Below are 16,427 nucleotides of genomic sequence, written 5' to 3' on the forward strand. Positions count from 1 at the left end.
TGCTCCTGGGCTGCAAGGATCAGGCCTTCTGTCTCCTTCTTCAGGGACCCATTCGTGAGCCATAGCCAGGTCTTCTCCTTATCAGCTTTTCCTTCAATTTTGTCAAGGAACTTTATTATTATATTGCAAGGAACTTTCCATGCCATATAATAATAATGAAATTATTGTTGTTGTTGTTGTTGTTGTTGTTATTATTATTATTATTATTATTATTATTATTTCATTTCTATCCTGCTTTTCTCCTGTGGGTGGGATTCAAAGCAACGTACAACATATAAAATTCATGCAAATACATCAGACAGCAATACATAATCATATCCCGATATAAAAACCCAATTAACATTACAAATAAAACAATTTTGAAACTTACAACAAGCATAATTTGAAGATATCCATAATGGCAAATTGGCCCTTCAGGATGTCTATATTGGGACTCCATGAGCTGCCTCAGTTCTGTGCTGCTGGGCAGCCCCCTTGGGAGCCCCCACCTAGCTGGTCTTCAGCACTTTGGCCAATGTCAGCCATACCAGCCTCCTCTGTTGGCAGGAACGTGGTATGGCTGATGTCAGCTGAAGTGCCCAAGAACAAGGTCAGTGGGTGTCATGACTGGGGACATCCACAATATGGTGGGGATGATAAGGGAATGCCATCCTGCATCCCTAGGTCATCTATGCCTGGGGAACACAGGATGGCAGTCAAGACAGTACTGGCTGGTTCTGGTTAGAGCTCAAGTCAAGGGAAAGCCCAAATCTTAAGTCAGGATTTGAGTTTTCCATCAGTTTAGCTAACCCAGGGGAAGGTTAGGGGAAGGCAATCTTGCTCTTGATGAGCAGATGAGCCTCATGTGGTGTTTAGCTGTGGGGCTGATCCAATGACACACCAATCTAAATGTCTTATGACATTACGAACATCTTTGAATGTGCTTAATAGTCCTGCTTTTTTTTTAGAACAATAGCTTGCTTGTATACCTAAATTGAGCATAACGTCAATCATAAGGTTATCCGCACACACAAATAACTAGTTTCCTGGTTAAAATACCAAAAACTACAGCCTCAAGCCTTCCTTGATTGCAGGGATGCAATTCTTCAGTACTTTTCTTCTTGAAAGAAGAAAATAATCATTTTAGCAAACGTTCTCCCTGCTGTGAGAAAGTCTTTGAAAATCATGCGGTTTTTGAAGACTATTCACACCAGGACTTATTCGGTGCAATATTCAAATACAGTTGTGTTTGTATGAAAAATAGAATTGCCTGCACTCGAATCAGCCTTTTCTGTGCAGAAAACAATGCTCACACACAGGAATGTTATTTTATGTGCAGAAAAAACTGTTTCTAATGCATAAAATTCTGTTTATGCAGAAAATGCTTCAGAATCACATGTAAAACTTTGCACATAATACATCCTGTATTGCAAAGATTCTTATCAATCCAATATTCTTTTAATCAGGGATTCTTGACATTTTAACTTATTTTCACCTATTTTAAGAAACATTTTCGTTGTTTTTTCTCATTCCTATTCGATTGCAGATGTTTCAGATGAATCAATTCAGGAAATAGCATGACCTCCAAGTCCAAGAACATGGGAAATGGAGAAGAGAACAGGAAGATCACTATTATGGACAACTGGCTGCAGTCATTGAAGAGCCTGCATTGGCTGTTTCGGGCAATGGAAACAATTGTTTACTTTCTGGCTAGTATACCTGTGGGCCTATTCATGTCCAAATGTATGACATCATTTTTGACCTCTTGTACCAGCTGACATATCCTGCTTTATTCCAGAATATGGACTGGTTTGAGGACACTTCTCCAAATCGACTCTTATAGTCAAGGAGATTCTCTAAGCCTTGTTGATTTATGACCTTACCTTAACTGCACCTGTTTCAAGAACACAAAGCTAATTGCTTCCTTCCTCACAAGGTGCAATAGGTGAGCATTGTCAGCAGGGGTCCTTCCAGTTAGGAATTTTTTTCTCATTAAAAGGTTCTTAAAAAGAAAAATAACAATATGATGGCCTGAATTCTGTTGCCTAATTCCAATGAAAGCATACCCATTGAATTAAATATTAAATGAGGAGTCAGCACATAGATAAATCACATGGATTCAATCTGTTTACTGTAGTTGAAAGTGGCAGAAGCATTTGAACCCATATGTTTCAAGATTCTGTGTTATCTGTTTCAAAAGTTTTTTTCTGATTGTTATAATATTGAAAAAAAATTACAAAATTTTAATGCATTTCCACCTGCTCAGAAAAAAAGTTTTTTTTAAAGATGCCATTCATCAGCCATATGGATTTATACAACATATAATTTTAAGCACATGTTCTATTGATAATGAATTCTAGAAGACAAAAGGTAGAACATGATTACACACATTGCTAGATAAGATGAAATGTGAATAATTACTTCTCCAGAACAGAGGCATGTACTGTATGGAGACAGTGACCTATGCTTATTGATGCATAAAAAATGATATAGTTTCTACCTTAGTAATAGACATTATTTTACTTTATTTAAAGAGGGAATTTATTTGGTCAATTGAAGTCTGAACTGCAGCTGACTCTGGCATAAAGAGAGAGGAAGCTGTAAGCTTCAGTTTTGCCAAATATCTTGTTTCTCCAGCTGTATGTTTGCTTTGGCCTCCATTTCTATCATTTTGCAAATATGGGGCAAGTCATCCTCTTCCAAATTGGTCCACTAAAATCATATTTTTATCCACCTTTTTCTCATATAAATATATTGTGCATACCTTTTCAACTGCATAAACATTTGAAAGTATTTTGCTCTTGTGTGGGTTATTTTCACCTCAGTTTGGATCCTCTCGTAGCATTTGCATTTCCTTTGTTTCAAATCAGAATAAGATCTAAGAGACACTAGGTCCTCAATGTCAATTTCTGTACAAAAAGTGCATGCATATATTTGATGGGAATAAGGCAAAACCAGTATTGCTGATGGACTGTCATCTTTGGTTACTATTTCACAACACCATGCACACCTCACTGCCAGTCTGCCTCCTCCCTCATTCTAGCTTTTTTCATGTCAGGAGTGACTTGGGAAACTACAAGTTGCTTCTGATGTGAGACAACTGGCCTTTTGCAAGAACATTGCCCACGGGATGCCTGGATGTTTTACCATCCTATGGGAGGCTTCTCTCATGTCCGCACATGAGAAGCTGGAACTGACTGATGGGAGCTTACCCCACTTCCCGGATTTGAACCCATTGTGCCACCAGGGGGTCCACTTCTAGCTATTAATGGGTAAAACCAGTCAATATCTCTCTAACTCACAATGCTCTTGTCACCTAACCTGGTACAATAGGCCTGTTCCACTTCTGTGCTGGCATGACTGCAATAAAGTGATGTCAGAGAGTGGGATTCTTCTCTGCTCCTTGCTATCGCAAAGCTATTCATTTTCCATTTATTTTGTATTTTATAGTTACGGTTTCTGTTTTGCAAAGATGAAATATATCTTTAAAAAATCTAGAAAAGAGTAGTGATATGGGAAGGCTATGCAGAAATATGTTCATGGGACTAGAAATGGTCAAATTGTGAAATTTCCCAATTGGAATGAAGTGCAATATAAAAGGTGTTCAATCTGGTATTTATCCACTATCAATGATTGCATTGCTAAATAATGGTTTGTGCGAGAAAGTCCTACATTACAAGCTGTGAACAGTCTTTAAAAACTGCACATTTCTTTTTTTTCAAAGTTTATTTATAAAATTTACAAAGAGTTGCATTAAAAGTGGGAGAATATTGGGATCTCATAGGAAAGTAGGAAATGAATACCTAAAAAGAAGAGAAAGAGAAAAAAGAAGAAAAGAGAGAGAGAAGGAAAAAAAAGAATAAAAAGTTTTTGTGACTTTCATCCTTGTCCATGTCATTTTGTTGCAGGAGATACCCCTTCCCCTGTATTGACTGTACTTTATTCTTAATTCTGCTCCTCTATATTTAACAAGTTTTTCTCTAGACTTATGTCTTTATATTACTAATATTTTCTTTCCTTTCCTGATATAATCTAATAAAGGTTTCCAGTCTGTGTTTTTCTTTGGTACCCTTTGTTACTTAGTTATTATGTATGTTAATCGATCCATATTTTTGATTTCCATTACCTTGATCAACCACTCGTCTATATTCGGTATCGCTTCCTGCCTCCAATACTTCGCATATATAATCCTTGCAGCCGTTATCATATAATTAAATAGTAATTCTTCATTCTCCTTCATCTGCACATTTCTTGATAGTTCTCTTGCAGCAAGGAAAAAATCTTTAAAATGTCATTCTAGTTTGAAATAATGAAGTTCATGAAGACGTAGTTCTGTATTCCTGAGTTATACCTCTTGTCCTCTTGTTGGTGCAGTTTATTCCCTTGGTTTCCCACCTCATCCTCTTCACCCTTCTGCATACAATCAACTCACTTTTTTTTTGTTTGGGGGCTCTGCAACATGTTTTTGACTCCATGGTGGAGATGGAACTTAGTAGCCCATTGGCTGTGTTTTTGGCCTTACTCCAGCAAGTTGTTCTGGCATATGATCATCTATCATAATGTGTCTGTGACTGCGTGCATTTTCTTCTTCTTTTGGCATCCATCTATGGGTATCCAGCATAGCATGGTCAGGTTTGGACAATGTTTTGTAGAACACATTATCCCTGTTCAATATATTTTTTGAAAAAAGATCATCCAGAAAGCTCCAACTAACACAGCATAGCAGTATCTTTAAAATGTCATCAAAAGAAAACCTGGAAGCTCTTCTAGTCATACCATTAAGATAAATGTAAATAATTTCTCCCTTGCACCTCAAAATAATTTTTGAATTTGGCTTCCCAAAAATTTTAATTCTGTGAAATAGCATGGGAAAGAACCATGAAACAAATATTTTTACAAGGAGGAGGACATTAACTTTCATGCAAGACAGCAAAACAATTTGAGAAAATCACATTCATCTTCATTCTGGGATGAGAGGTGACTGGGAGCATTATATACAAAAGGGATTCCAACACTGATTTGGGGTCCAGGATTTTAATTTACTTGGAGAACATCTGACATGCACCCATCAGGCCAACAGTGATTTAGAACATATAATATGGGGAAGATGTGTTCTTAAGATTTTAAAAACATATGTTAATCCAAGTTATAGTCCTTAGGCTAGGGGGAAAAACAGGTCCTTCTCTGGGATGGATGAATGTAGTGTACTGTATGAGGTTTTGAGTCTGGGCTGAACTATTTTGGGTTTTTTTTAACCCTATGATAATCACCCCTATGTCTTCGTTTTCAATTTTCTCTCTGGATTTTCCTAGTATAGATAATATCAGACTAGCAAGATATTTGATTGGGTAAAGCTAAATTCCTTTCAAAAAGAGATTCAGCCAATAAACCTGGAAAAGCCTACAACGATTATCTTCTTCCCTCCTTTTAAAGTGGAAGCCATTGCGATTTAAATTATGACAAAAATAACCAGAGGTTAATAAAAAGAGGTGAATCCTTAATTGCAAATTCTTCTTGGCTCTCAGCTCAGGCAATATTCATTGTTTTACTTTAATTTGCTACATCAAATTAAATCCTTTGTCCTCATCCTGAAATGATTGCACGGGTTTATTCACTCACTTCTGCTGTCCACTTAGATAGGCCGGTTTCATTAGGGAGAATGGCTAGAAAGCATAGCCTTTACTCCTTCAAGCAGTATTCAGTTGTATATCAACAAACATTTAGCAACCAACAGCCGAGAACAAATCTAATTCAAATCCCAATAGTTTTGATGTAAATCAAGCAGCACCTTCAAGTCAATATAGTTATACAGTGTTAAAGGTGAGAATGAATATAGGATTATATTAACGGATATTGCAAATTTTTCCATTGCTTTCCATTCCTAGAAAGCTATTTTTCTGTGAGGAAGTCTTGGGAACACAACAAACATTGTTATTGGCAAGAGTTCTTCAGGGTTTCAGGAAATATTTCTCCCTAGGTTTATCTGGAGTTGGATGTTATCCTTTGCAAAGCTTTTTTCTGAGAGGTAGTAACAAATAATTTCAGTGAATTAACTTGCTCTGCAAGAAATTATTCAAAACCTGCACAGAAAATGCTGTTTTCTATGCAAATCAGCCATGTGTGCAATTTATATAGAACAAATCCCCAATCCTAGCATTTTCTCTGCAAGAGCTAATACTTCTGTATTGAAATATTATGTATTTTTGTACAGAAAATGCATAAACTCAATTTTCTGTCCAAAACAACTGTGTGCAAATTTTGCACAGAATAAGTCGTAAACTGCGAAGATTTTTGTCAGTCCAGGATTCTTCTTTTCAGGGTTTTTCACACTTGAAAAACATGTTTTTGTCCATTTTCCAAATATTTCCAAAATATTATTTCCATCCCTATTCCATTCTTTCTGCTATTTTTTTTATGTCCACCTTTCAAAGGTACTAAACTCTTGGCTATTTTCACCCACATTTTCCTGATCCCACATATTCTTTTTTACCCTCCTGTGTTAGGTCCATTATGTTTTCCCCTTTGTGTCTGTAAGATATGAATAGATTGACCAATGATATTCAGTTCTCCTGGTTGTGATCATTGAACATTAGGAGCAATCTCAGGTTCATTTAACAACAACATTTGGTAACCATGTTTCTGTATTCTTAAAATCAATGTCAGGAATGGTGGCGGGAGAGGTAGTGACATGATAATCAAGACAAAGAACATAGGAAGGAAAGATGAAACTTTCTCATCTCTAGCATTGATTACAACAATTTATAACAAAAATAAGTACATATGAATAGTTTATGAAGATATTTAATGCAAAGATAGGAGGTTCATTATTTCATCGTTGGTCATCAATATAAAGGCATTAAATGCAAAGAGAGAAGCTGAAAATTGGGTTACGTTTGTAGGCCATATAGATAAGAAATGTAAGTGTTCATTGTGAGATATGAAAGTGGCTATCATGTGGATTGTAATGCTGCAATTATGTGGATGAGTACAGCTAATTCACAGAAGAGGATTGGCTAAAATAAATTAATATACAAGGATGATTCAAGAGGATGGAAAGAGTGGATTCTAAAATTAGGTTAGGTTAATGGGTTATATAAGTGAAAATGTGTTTATGTGTTTAAGATATAAAATGGTTAATATTTAGTCTGTAGCTCCAGATAATAAGTGAATTAAAACAGTAAACCCAGTATAAGAAAATTACCTAACAAGATATACATATTTATAAGATCAGTTGTGAGTTTTGATAATTAGTGTATATTTGTGCTAGAAGTATATTCATGTAGGGCAAGTAGAATTTTATATCACATGTTCATAAGAAAGTTATTTTTATTTTTAGATTTTTTTCTGCTTTATGTATATTCTTTTAATGATGCTGTAAACTCTTAATAAAAATATTTTAGAAACCAACAGGAACAATGTCAGAATCAAATCAGATACTCATTTAACAACAATATGATGGCTCTCTGTGGGCTGTTCTACACTGATCCCTGAAGTTGGTTCAATCCAGTGTCCTTGGTGGCCTAATAAGGACTCTCTGAGCATCTACTGGGCAGTCAACAAATATGCCCCCCCCCATGAAGCCCCACCTACCTGGTTCTTGAAGCACACTGACTGATGTCAGCCATTGTGCCACTCACTAAGCTGCTAGGAAGAGTAGGGGGAAATCCTCCCTCTCCTCTGTTCAGTCTCCTTAGTAAGGCTACAGTCTGGTTCAGAGCAGCCAAACTTCCTAGGGGCAGATAGGTGAGTGTGCCGCGACTGGTGGCAACTATGTCATGGGAGTAGAAGATGGGAGAGAACTGACACCCAGAATCCCTGGGCTACCTGAGTCTGGGGAGTGTAGGATAGCTGTCAAGACAGCTCAGCTGTAGGGAGCAGCCCATTTATCTTGACGGGCCCTAACCTGGGAATAATCCTAATACTGGGTCAGGATTTGCGTTTTCCCCTGAGCTAGCCTTCCCTTGGATTAACCTGGATGTGCCCTGTGTGATATGTAGCCAGCCACTGCAGGGCTTATCCTGAATCATACCGACCTAAGTGGTCAGTGTAGATGTGCTTTTAATTTCTATATTTTTAAAATCAAGTGCTAGAAATGGAATTCATAGAATCATAGGGTTGAAAGAGACCTTGTGGGCCATCCAGTCCAACTGCCTGCCAAGAAGCAGGAAAATCACATTCAAAGCACCCTCGACAGATTTATTTATTTATTTATTTACAGTATTTCTATTCTGCCCTTCTCACCCCGAAGGGGACTCAGGGCAGATCACAATGTACACATGGCAAACATTCAACGCCATATGAACATAAAGACAGAGACAGAGACGCAGAAGCAATTTAACATTCTCCAGCTTCCAGAGGGTATGCTCGATTCCGGCCACAGGGGGAGCAGCTGCTTCATCATCTACTGTGACACCTTGATAGATATTTCCTCATTTCAAATGGCTGCTGGACGATTTTTATGGTGTTGTAAATTAGTTAAATTAGCCTTCCTGCATAAGCGGTACCTAAATTCCTACTTGATAGATGCAACTATCTTTCGGTTGCTTAGGTCAACAACGAGCAGGGGCTATTTTTTTTTTGTTTAAAAGCCTCCAAAGAAGGAGCCTCCACCAGAATCAGGAACAAAGAACATAGGAAGCATTTAAATACAGCTGTGATCATAATAAATCTCCCCCTTACTCATGCAACTGTGAGGCTTAGAGAAATTAGAGTTCCCTTGGTATAGTCATGCAGAGGGGCAGTTTTCATTTAGATTAAAGCACAGATGGGTAATTTTAATCAAGATTAAATTCTTCTGTATTTTAAACCATGATTCCAATGAGAATCACCTCCTTGTATCATTAGAACATTTGTTAAAATCAGTGTTGACTAAACAATTTAACTATTCAAGTAGGAGTGGACAACTGTGGTGGGGGTAGAGGCCATCTTTTCCCTCCCTTCTCTAAACCATGGAGACACAGTAACATGTTTGGAGCATATCTGATTTCACTTTTTGGACAAAATTCAACGTAGCAGAAAGAAATGATATGTGTGGTGGGGAGCAAAGTATTCCAAGTTATATTTTTGTGGGATGATTTTTCACCCCTAACATGTAAATGTAGGTCTGGCATACTTGGGGAGTATTCTGAGGTAGTTAATGGGTACAAACAGGGGTTGAAGCCACAGTAGACACTATTCTCATTGTCATACGAACAACAGGTTTGACCTTTCGTATATAGATATAATACTGACCTATCTGTAGAATTTCTTTTTCTAAGGCAGCTCACTCCATACTTTTAGAACATTGGTTGGCCATCCTACACTGCATTCATTTGTATTGATTAGTCAAAGAGTGTGCCTTGCAATTGAATCCTTTACGCCTGTGGCAGAGTTTTCCATTGATTTTCTTGGGATAGGCTTATGTTGTCTTTTTTAAAGACAATACATTGTTGGATTTATTGCATAATTGAATTGTAAACGGCTTCAAAAGATTTTTCTACCATGAATAAAATTCCCATGAATAAATAAATGCATACATCCATACATGACTTGCATAAACATACAGAAATCTGTCTATGCTTTACTGACTAGTTTTTCTTTCCATCCTTTAGTGCATATATTTATGCCAGCCTACATAGTTTAAACTCTTGCCATTAGACAGCAACATAGTGCTGAGGGTTTTATTATCATTGCTTGCTTTGTAGATGTCTGTATGTGTTCACACAGCAGAGCTTAGAAATCAAGAGTTACAGGTGATGTAGTGGGGATTGTTTAATGTTTCTTAGTTACTTTTTAAAGGGCATATTATCACTGTTTTGGAAGAAACATTTCAGGTTTTCTCCTATTCTTTTACCAATTCTAAATTGTTGTTTTTCCTGAGGTAATGAAAAAGCGAAGAGCAACTAACTTCTCTTGACTGCTAAGAATAACCTTTTATTTATTTGCATGCCAATTTTTTTCTTTAAAAAGTAACTTTCCAAGCAGTTTACACTCTGAGGAGCAAAGCCAGGTGTGCACAAACTCCCTCCAACATTTCACTGATGAAAACTGGAACATGTAGCCAAGCAACAGAAAAACGTGGTCAAAATTGCAAATTAGGAAGAAGTCACAAGCTAGAAATTGCAGCAGTTTGCTTTTGCCTCAGTCTACTATGAAGGGCAAGATTCTTCCTCCTTCTCTCCTTTCCCCTGTTCTCCTCTGAGTGCAAACATGGAACAGGAATTATTTTTGATAAACTGGAACAATTGGAGGACATAAAAATATACATTGACTATAAAGACTGAATCTGGTATCTGCTGGGACAGCTAGGGCTTCAATAGGGCTATAAAGCCCTAAACGATTTGGCCCCTGTCTATCTTGACAACCGCATCCCCCTTATGTACCTGCATAAGTGTTAAGATCTGCTGGGGAGGCCTTTCTCATGGTCCCACCACCACCATCACAAGCATGGTTGGTGGAGATGAGGGAGAGGGCCTTCTCGGTGGTAGCTCCCGGCTTTGGAACCCCTTCCCCAGCGATATTAGGCAGGCCCCCACCCTGTCCTCCTTCCAGAGGGAATTGAAGACTTGGATACTTAGACAAGCCTTTGAGAATGACTAGCCCAGTGGTCTGCAATTATGATACAGCACAGCACTTTCATCCCATTCTCTTGTTCCTTAGCTACAACTTGCACTATTCCTTTCCCTTCTTCTTGTTACAGTTGGCCATGTTTTATGACAGTTGACACTATAGGTAATTGTCCATGTTCTGAGTTCAAATTGTTGTTTTATATACAAGAGGTTTTATTTTGTATTGTGCTGTGTGTTTATTTTATGCATTGTTTTAGGTACCTTGTACCATATGTACGCTGCCCCGAGTCCCTTCGGAGAGATAGAGGTGGGGTATAAAGTTGTTTTTGTTGTTGCTGCTGCTGCTGTTGTTATTATTATTACTACTACTATTACTATTAATTGTGTTCTGACATCTCTGTGCATAGGGATAGAGATATTTTAATCTTTCCCTCTCTGATTGCTAATGTCTATAAAATTCCATGGGACTAATGCAGTGGTTCCCAACTTTTTTTTTTTAACCAGGGCCCACTTTGACCAGGGTCCACTTGACCAGTTTTTGGTTGACTTTAGATTAAGTTTGATTATTTCGGTGCTGATTCAGAAAATTGCATTGGATAGACCTCATCAGCTCTAGTTTCTGATACAGAACATCCAGTAGTTGCCATCAGCTTGCCCACAGAAAACCATATTTAATAATCTAGATCTGATGTGGTCTATCCAATGCAATTTTCTGAAACAGCACCACTTTCTTCTTATACTGACAAAATAATCCCAGGAAGAAGTCTAAAAATGAAAACCCCAAGAAAAAAAATTCAGCTCTGCAGAAAGGAGCGGAAATAAAATAAATAAAATAAAAAGGAAGGAGGTTTGTGGACCGGATTTTCATTCTCACAGCCCACTGCTGGGTCGTGGCCCACAGGCTAGGAACCACTGAACTAATGGAATTGAAAACTCTCCCATTCCCAAATGGTCATGTTGTTCTTTTTCTGCCTCTAACATAGTGGAAATAACACTCTTGGAAACTATGAATTCTAAACACAATTTCTCCTGTGTCAGCCTAGTGGATCGGGCAGTGTCCAAAGCTTCCGTTGTGAATCCCTGAGCTAAGCATAGCCCATATTCCATTTTATTCCTATTATTGTATCATAAAATTGTCCTTAGTGGGAAATAAAGCAGCTATAACCAGTTTTGTACCATCAACTTATGTCATCAGCTGTGAAATCTGTGAATAAGAAGAGGATAATATTTTCTCCCAGAGGCCTTACTTCTGCTGGTGTATTGTAAGGAATCCATAGAAATGGAAAAGTCATTGAAAATGGAACCTCTTCATCTTCCTCCTCCCATATTTCTGAATGTGGTGGTTATGCCTCTCCCCTACACAGCCAGTCAAAACATCAACTTGTTTCTGGAGAAATCACCCCTAATTCAGTCCAGTAGCAACTCTGCATTCCAGGTATAATGAAGTGTGCACTTGAAGCAGAAAGTTGATGCCTATGAAGTTTTGACGGGCTTTGTGGGTGCATATGCGTGATCCGATTTTTGATGCCTCATTTACTTTGGGCTGCTTTTATTTTTTACACTTACTGTGCAGATTTCTCTGCCTTCTGTCTTGTTATAGCCTCTTTCCATGCAGGCTTGTCAGTTCTCTGTTTTTTTGACACATCTTGGTAAAAGGAGCATAGAAAACGTGCATTTCCCTCAAGGCCATTAAAGGAGATCATCAATGGAGTGGTAGCAAGCTCTACCAGTAACGTTATGCTAGAAACATTAAAGTCCACTTTTTGGTGCCCCCTTACAGCCCTGTTAGCTATTTTTCATGCCAGATGGAGAGTATACACTTTCTTTTAAAAAGCTGCAAATAAGTTGTTTTGCAGTTTAAAAATGAAACACAGCAATAAAGGAAAAACAATGACTTTACAATAATCTTCTGAGATAGAAAAAGTTAATAAAAAGTGTGTGTGTGTGTGTGTGGGGGGGGGGGAATTCAAGGAACCAAATATTTAGCATGTGACAAGAGGAAATGAGAGCTGGAGGTGAATTTTCCTGCAAAAATGGCCAGGATACTAGGGAGTTTCTTGTATTATTGCTACTTCCATGATAGGCTCTGTATAATAAATACATAAATATGTGTCAGACAAATGCCATTTATCTGGCTCTTGATCTGTCCAGCATGTGATCTCTGGGAGCTAAAGCTTTTGGCATTTTAATTCCTCAAATAAGTGTCCAGGAACAGTTTTGTGATATTTGAAAATACAGTGACAGCAAAAATTTCTCACTGGAAAAAAAATCTCTTGTTTTATATCAGGCCTGCACAGCCTGTGGACTTCCAGGTGTTTTGGACTTCAGTTCCAGAATTCCTGACTATTGGACAAGCTGGCTAGGGCATTTGGGAGAATGGAGTTCCAAACACCTGGAGGGCCACAGGTTGTGCCAGCCTCTTTTAGACCATTCTGCACAGCTTCCAATCATCCCGGGAGTGGAAGCTGGTGGCTTCCATATAATTGGAATGAGTGAACCCATTCTGGGTTTTAGGCAGAATTGTAGGTATAAGGCAGGAACTATCCAAAGTGTAGAATGTATTTGGGAAATAGGATTCAGCATAACGGATAGCTCTTTTATAGCCCACATAAAAGTCTAGTGGAGATTTAATATTTTAGAGAGGAAGGTCTTATTATCTCTCTGACACCAAGATCAGCCAGATCATTAAGGAGTGTAGAGTAGCCATCTCAGACAGAAGAACCTGTATGTCACGTAAAAGGAGAGTTGAATACTTTTTTCTATAGTTTTCAATCCATGTGTGGAGAGAGGAATTTGTTGGATTTTCTCTTTCATGTGCAAACATAGCTTGGCTGACTTAACATGCTATGTATCATAATTTGAATGGGTGGAAGACACTATTTAGTAATATGGATCAGTCAGCGAAATACTTTGGTCCATCCTTGTCTGATACTCATTTCCTGGCACTGTGATGGTATATTTATGCACTACGATTAGATAGCAAGAAACCGCATACTTCCTTCTCTATATCTTACTCATTTGCCTGCTTTATCACCATCCCTATGCTTACCACTTATCTTGTTGGAAACAATTCTGAAGTCTTGGCATTTACTGCAGATTTTTTTTTGCCTTTGAATGAATTTCACCAAGAATGCTCAGGCAACAGGTTTCTGCAACTCAGATGGTGTCAGAATTATCCAGAGTGATAAGAAAAAGGGTATGAGTGGGAAGCAGTTTTGACGCGAAGACAAAGGGAGTCTTGATTTTGCTGTGTTCAGTCAGAGTTGACTAGAGAACAGTCAGAGAGATGTCAAAAGGACAGGTATGTGACTGAACTACAGGGTTAAACCAGAGTTTGGAGAAGTAAATTTGAGAGCTGTCAGCTCTATTCTCTTTTAGGAGCTGGCTTTTTGTAGACAGGAAGGAAATTAATGACATTTTTCTCTGTATATTTAACTACTTTTGGACTGAATCTGATCTATTGGCTAGATATACATACTGGCATTACAATTATTCTTTTGATTTAACACTCAGCTGTAAAATAGATTGAACTGGATAATTCTATAGATGAGTTTTCAAGCATATTGGCATCTCTTTCTCGTAATGAAAATTTGAACTGAATGAGGTCACGAGTACTCTAGAGTTCTGGATATTAAATTTACAGAGCTAGGTATCTGAAAAACACATTGTTGAAAAGTGGTGTTGGCTTTACAATAAAATAAAATGGACTGGTCTGTTGTTTTCAGTTTTTATCTCTTTCTTAGCCTTCTAATATTAAGTCAGGTTCATTTTGAACTTGGACCATTTTTAACAGTTGGCACAAAAGATGATGTTCATGTTTGTATTCAGTCCTGTTAATATAAATTTTTTTGTACTGAGTTTATCTAGTTGCATATTTTACAAATGATTGATACCAACCATTTGAATGTTTCTTCCTCAATATGTACCTTTTTGCATGCATGTTTTCCTAACTTTCATAGTTCTGAACATATATGTACAAAATGTTCAATTTCAATTTTTTGCTTGGTCTGCTAGTTTCTAAACACAATGATTTTTTTTTCTGCTGATGACTATTAGGCTTGTCCGATCGATGGAAAAAAATTTTCAATTCTCGTTTCTAAAGTAGGGGGTGCCAGCTCTTCGATATAGAAATTATTTCTTAATTTTTCACCCAAAATTTTTGGATATTTCTGAAAATTCGTAATGTTTCTAAAATGTTTCTAAAATGGCGGACGCGCATGCGCAATCGCCAAAAAACAGGAAACCGGGGGGGGACTTTTCTGGGGGTCTCCCGCCCTCATTTCTTGAGCTATTCGCATCAAATTTGGTACAGTGGGAGAACACATTCAACACTCTTTGCTCAACAAATTGCAGAATGTTTCCTGTCTCCTATGATTTTTGGCGAATTTTCATAACTTTTTATAATACACTATTTTTCAATATTTGAAGAAACCTGTTCCTCGTTTGAAAGTCTTATTTCCTGTTCAATTGGGTTCTTATCACTGTAAAAGTCCCTCTTCTACTTGTGTAGACTTTGGATTAGAAATGCAGCACACGCCAAGCAATGCCTTGACAGGATTGGCAACGTCCTTTGGAAACTATAAATTGCTGTGGACCCTCTATTGAATCAAATCAATGTCTGACTTTGTGATTGCAGAAATAAAACTCAGCCCAAGGCTTGGGAATAGAAATGGAGCGTGAGGGAAGCAATGCCTTGGCGGGTGCCCCACGTCCTTTGGAAACTATTTCTTCCAATGTACCCTTTAGGTTTGAAAACAATGTGTGTCTTTGTGATTGTGTTGCAGCATACGTTACCCGTCCATTCGAGTGCAGTTGGGAAAGGAAGAGGCGGAGGCAGCAGATCGATTTCCAGGTCTTTACTTTTTTGCAAAAGAGGGTGATCAGTGATCAAAGGACTGTCACAAAAGCTATGTTCAATTACACCAGTATATATAGTACAATTTGTGCTGACAAAATCAGTTTTCTACACATGCGCAGAAGATACAACATTTGGAAATTTCCCTGATATAATTATTAAACAGGTGAAAAACAGGTGTTCACGTGTACAGTTGCCCTCGACCTTCTAATTTTAGGTCATGTTCCAGGTCAGGGGGATGCAACATTTGCTGACGTATCTACATCTCCTGATTATACTTTTATGTAATTCAGACATCAGGTGATTCCAAAGATCAAATGTCCTATTTCTTACCATTTGATTTTTAAACTCTTTTAAATGATTATTATATTACTGAATTTTAAAAGCAGATCTTAAAGCAAACTCTTTTAAAATATAGGTTTCATCTTATAAGAATTATTAGTCTCATTTATTTATTGTTTTCTTTTTCCTATCTTTTATATATTCTTTGAATATATATATGTATTCTTACTAAAGCTATAATCAATCAATGAATACTAAGCTGATCTTCCTTAGTGTCTGTTCTTGATTGTTTTCCTAATGTTAAATGTAATGTATTTTTCTAAGTAAAACTAAAAAATATAATTCAAAATAAGTTCTTCTAAAAGGCCTGCTATTTACACGTAGTTTCCGTAATATGGCGCTCTAATACTGCATCAATTAAATGTCCTGAGATGTATTTACACATCCCGATCGATATATTGACTCATCAAGTTCATCATGCCCTCCTAGTTCGACCTATGTATTTCTGTAAACAGAAGCAGAATAAACAAACAAAGTAAACATTCCACTATGCCAAGGGGAGAAATCAATAGATATGTTTCTTGTGGAAATATACAGAACACAGCTCTTCAGCATCTTCTGAACCAAGGTAAATTAGAATCTTTAATTTTCATCTTAATTAGAAAATTAATATTATATTTTTCCAACTGCCCTCACAATTGCTGCAATAACACTCAGCCCGGGGGCTTGGGATTACAAACGGAGCGGGAGGGAAGCAATGCACT

General features: G+C 37.5%; 2 long non-coding RNA genes across 2 annotated transcripts in view; both read left to right on the forward strand.

Annotated features, from left to right (window-relative positions):
- Positions 1–4,858, forward strand: part of LOC103277643 (uncharacterized) — a 62,419-nt gene extending 57,561 nt beyond the window's left edge. Inside the window, exon 4 of the long non-coding RNA XR_505572.3 lies at positions 1,526–4,858. This is a non-coding gene — a long non-coding RNA (uncharacterized LOC103277643). The remainder of the gene's footprint in view (positions 1–1,525) is intronic.
- Positions 1–16,427, forward strand: part of LOC134296599 (uncharacterized) — a 443,110-nt gene that overhangs the window by 116,899 nt on the left and 309,784 nt on the right. The window lies entirely within an intron of this gene.

Source organism: Anolis carolinensis, chromosome 2 (assembly GCF_035594765.1).
Source record: "Anolis carolinensis isolate JA03-04 chromosome 2, rAnoCar3.1.pri, whole genome shotgun sequence".
Taxonomy (NCBI): domain Eukaryota; kingdom Metazoa; phylum Chordata; class Lepidosauria; order Squamata; family Dactyloidae; genus Anolis; species Anolis carolinensis.